The sequence below is a fragment of the Colobus angolensis genome, unplaced genomic scaffold, assembly GCF_000951035.1.
Source record: "Colobus angolensis palliatus isolate OR3802 unplaced genomic scaffold, Cang.pa_1.0 Scaffold402, whole genome shotgun sequence".
Taxonomy (NCBI): domain Eukaryota; kingdom Metazoa; phylum Chordata; class Mammalia; order Primates; family Cercopithecidae; genus Colobus; species Colobus angolensis.
This window is the reverse complement of record NW_012117400.1, coordinates 1095298-1100251: the sequence shown is the minus strand read 5'-3', so window position 1 is coordinate 1100251 and position 4954 is coordinate 1095298.

Here is a 4954-nt window from a genome sequence, read left to right as displayed (position 1 = left end):
TGCAGTGGTGCAATTTCGGCTCACTGCAACCTCCACCTCCCAGGTTCAAGTGATTCTCCTGCCTCAGCCTCCCGAGTAGCTGGGACTACAGGTGCGTACCACCACGCCCAGCAAATTTTGATATTTTCAGTAGAGACGGGGTTTCACCATGTTGACCAGGATGGTCTCGATCTCTTGACCTGGTGATCCGCCCACCTCGGCCTCCCAAAGTGCTGGGATTACAGGCCCTATGTTTTTATTGATCCCTTTTCTAGTAGTAACAATGACTGGGGCAGGAGTATTAAAATCTCCAATTATAGTTGTGAAGATGCCGTTCTCTCTTTATTCTGTCAACTTTTGTTTTATATATTTTAAAGCTCTGAAGCTCTGTCATTGGGTGCAAACCTATGTATGAATTCGATGTGTTCCTGATTAATCGATCCTTGTATCATTATTACCTTTTATTTTACCCTTTCGGCAATAACATTTTGCATTGTTTTCTAGTGGTTGCTCTAGGGATTCCTGTATATATCCTTTACTTTTCACTCTCTACTTACAGTTTACATTGTACTACATCACCTAAATTTAAGACCATTTTCGTTATATAGATTGCTTCCCCCTGCACCCCATCCTATATGCTATAGTTGTCATATATATTATATCTACATGTTATAAACCCTACAATACATTATGTATAATTTTACCTTAAACTGTCATGTGTATCATAAAGAACTTATAAAGATAAAATAAATATTCCTTAATATTCACCCACATAATTTGTTATTCATTTCTAACCAAAGATCGAGATTTCCCTCTTTTCCTTAAGATCAAAAGACTTTCTGTAGCATTCATTTTAATGCAAGTCTGTTGATGAATTCTCTTAGCTTTCATGTGTCTCAAAGCATCCTTACTTCACCTCCATTCCTGAGGAGTATTTTCCCTGGATATAGATACAGAGTTCTGAGTTGAAAGGATTGTTTGTTTGTTTGTTTTTTCTCTCACCACTTTAAAGATCCTGTTCCATTTTCTCCTGGTTTCCATTACTTCTAATGAGAATTCGGTAGAACTTGTGAATGTTCTCTTCTTTTTCGAGTTGCATTTTACTGTTTTCACAATTCACTCATTACTCTTTGCTTTCAGTACTTTGACTGCAATGTGCCTACATGTGTTTTTTCTTTGTATTTATCCTCCTTAGAATTCACAGAGCTCGTTGAATCTGTAAATTATGTCTATCTCCAAATTTTGGAAATTTCAGTCATTATTTCTTCAAGTAGGTTTTCTTCCCCATTCTCTCCCTTCTCTCCTAGGAGGCCATATACACATTCATTAGACCTCTATATATTGTCCCACAGCTCACTGAGGTGCCCTTTTCATTTTTGAAAACTCTTTTTTTCTCTCGGTTTTTCAGAAAGGATTATTTCTATTTATCTGTAAGTTTGCGACTCACCTGTCATCTACAAAGTTATTAAGATCATCCAATGAAGATTTTACTTCCGATGTTGTTTTTCAGTTTAGAACTCACACTTAGTTCTTTACTTACAACTTACACAGTCCTTGATTTATGATGGTTTGACTTATGATTTTTCAACTTTACACTGGCTTTACTGGGACATCACCCCATCCTAAGTCAAGGAGCACCTGGGTTTATTGGGATATTAAATGCATTTTCAAATTACCATATTTTTGACTTACTGCTGGTTTGTCAGGACTTTACCACAGTAAGTCAAGGAACATCTATAGTTTCTGTTTATCTTCTGAAATGTCCTATTTAAAAAAATCATAATCAGTGAGCAGTGAGATGGGTTTTAAAAAAATTGTTAGGTGGCTGGGCATGGTGGCTCACACCTGTAATCCCAGCATTTGGGGAGGCTGAAGGGGGCAGACGGCTTGAGGTCAGGAGTTTGAAACCAGCCTGGGCAGCATGGAGAAACTCCATCTCTACAAAAAATACAAAAATTAGCCGGGTGTGGTGGCGCACGCCTGTAATCCCAGCCACCCGGGAGGCTGAGATGGGAGGATTGCTTGAGCCTGAGAGGTGGAGGTTGCAGTGAGCCATGGTCATACCACTGCACTCCAGCCTGGGTAACAGAGCAAAACTCTGCCTCAAGATAGATAGATAGATAGATAGATAGATAGATAGATAGATAAATAAATAAATAAAGTGTTAGGAGCATGCTTTTTTAAATTTTATTTTATTTTTTTACACAGCATCACTCTGTTGCCCAGGCTGGTGTGCAATTGTGTGATTATGGCTCACTGCAACCTCCACCTCCCAGGCTCAAACAATCCTCCTACCTCAACCTCCCAGGTAGCTGGGACTACAGGTGCATGTCACGATGCCCAGCTACATTTTTTGTATGTTTTGTAGAGACAGCGTTTCACCATGTTGCCCAGGCTGGCCTCAAACTCCTAGGCTCAAGCCATCCACCCACCTCAGCCTTCCAAAGTGCTGGGATTACAGGCAGAAGTGTGCTTTATCTCCTTAAGAATATATTTTTTTTAATATTGTGAATTACTGGGGTCACCTCAGGGTTTGGATTCTCTTGAATGCTTTTTTCCTTGAGTATCAGGACAATTCTTGTTTCTTTTAGTAATCGAGCATTATATCCTGGACACTGTCCATAATGAGTTCTAGTAGCTTTGGCTTCTTGGCTTCTATTATATTTCTCCAAAGATGGGTCATTGTTATTGCTGCTGTTGTTGTTGTGGTGGTGGTGGTGGTGGTGGTGGTGACAGTGGTTTGTTGTCTTAGTAGACAACTAACCTAGCTAAACTCACACTAAGTCTCCCCTGTATTGGGTACCAACTGCAATCTCCAGACTCCGTTTCCACGGTATTGGGCATCAGCCGAAACCTCTGCTCAGTTCTTTTCTTGGACTCTGCCTTGTGTATTAATAGCTCTGGGGTCAGCCAGAGATTTGGGCAGAATGTACAGGCCAAACACGGGGCTCCTCCACATGGTGCTTCTCTGCTCCCAGGTGATACCCCTCCTGCTTTCCCTCTCCCGTGGCCACCCCAAAGCCTGCTCTCTGGGTCTCTGAGTTTTGGTCACCCAGCACAGCGTCCTCTGTGGCCCATGCTCACATGCAAGAAATTCACCTAGTGCCGGTCCCTTCTTCCAGGTGTTAACCCCTTATGGTTTCTGCCTCTACTGCTTAGTCCCTCATGCCATCAGAAGGTTTTGTTGTTAGTATTTCATCCTGGTTTCATAGGTGTCATCTGTGGGAGGGTTGATCTGATAGGAGTGACTCCACCATTGCTGAAGGCAGAACCTGACTTAAGTTTTAACAAGATCCCTGGGGCCAACACTACGGCAAGTTTTAACAAGATGCCCTGGATGACAGTTTCACTGTCACCTTGTGAGTGACCCTAAGCCAGAACCTCCCAGCTAAGCCACCAGGAGTAATTTGTTATGTAGTGACAGATAACTGAGACTCTACCCCCGACTTTCCTTCAAGTGTTGTTGCCTGTCCAACCCATCCTCTCATTCATGGGACCTGATGCAGTTATCATAGGTGACTAAAAAGAGGATTTGAAGAATACGTCCACAAACTCTGTGATACTCCCCTTTCAAGAGGTGTAGCTGGATCCCTCTCCCCTTGAGTGGAGTCTAGACTTAGTAACAAATAGAGTTCAGCAGAATCCGTGGGCTATAACTGGCAAGCATAGCTTCTCAGAGAAGGCAGCGTGTGTCTTGGGTGCTCTCTCTTCACCTTCTTGCACTTGTTTCCCCTTTCTCCTTTCCTCCCCCGCTTTCCTCCCTCCCTCTCCCTTTCCCCACCCCTCACTCTGTCTCCCCACACACACATAGATCCCCCTGCCTCTCTCACTCTCTCTCTCTCCCTCACCCCCCAAAATAGATCACTGTTTTGCAGGAAGCCCTGCTATGAGCAGCCCTGTGGAGAGGCCCACGTGCTGAGGAACTGAGCTACTTGCCAATAGCCACGTAGCCACGTGAGTAAGCCTGGAAGTGGATCCCTCAGCCCCAGTTAAGTCTCAGAGGCTGCTGTCCCAGATGACAGTTTCACTGTCACCCCGTGAGTGACCCTAAGCCAGAACCCCTCAGCTAAGCCATCGGGAGTAATTTGTTATGTAACGATAGATAACTAAGACTCTAATATCCCCTTAATGCCCAGCAGTCTACAGCGGCACGGTGAGATTTCCTCCAAGCCTACTCTTCTGAGCAGCATTGTCTTAGTAAATGGCACCAAAAGTCACCCAGGGAGGCATTGTCGGCTGGATCATCAATCCTACAAGTAATATGAAGCCTCTAAATATTCACAACCATGAACAGACACCAATCTTGGAGGAAAGATGAAGTAACAAGAGTCAGAAAAGGACTCTGCAGAGAGCTGCTCAAGTTCTGAGAAGCAAACCAAGGGCCAGTGGCATCCTGAGCCTGGGGAGGGGAGCATTTAAAGCAGCGGGAGATCTGATAACATTGAGGGAGAGCTAGTCCCTCGGGGTTCTTAGTTGCACACAACAGGAACAGACTGGCTGATGGAAGCCCAGGAGAAGCCAGCTAGAGGGTATACCACAGGCGTACCTTGGGCCTCACACTCAGTGGGTAGCGGGTGCATCTGATTGGTAGAGCTTGGGTTAGGTGCCCATGCCGTAGCTACAAGGGAAGCTGGGAAAGCCTAGACATTTTTCACTCCTCTTTTGGGAGGGAAGCTCCCCATCAGGTGAGAGAATTGCATGTGCAAAGGTCCTGGAGCTGGAAGGGACATGGAGAATACTGGGCTGAAAGGTTGGTGTGACTGCAGGGATGGGGATGCCACGCACCGATGCTGCGGAGGCCAGACAGTGCAGGCCTCATGGACCTCGGAGGGGTTTCATCTTCATCCTGAAAAAGCTGAGAACTCACTGACAGATGTGAAGCCAGTGCTGCACATGCATGCACAGACATGTATTTGTGTGAGTGACACAAGCTCATTGCATTTTAAAGAGTTATCTCTGGTTTCTTTGTGGAGAA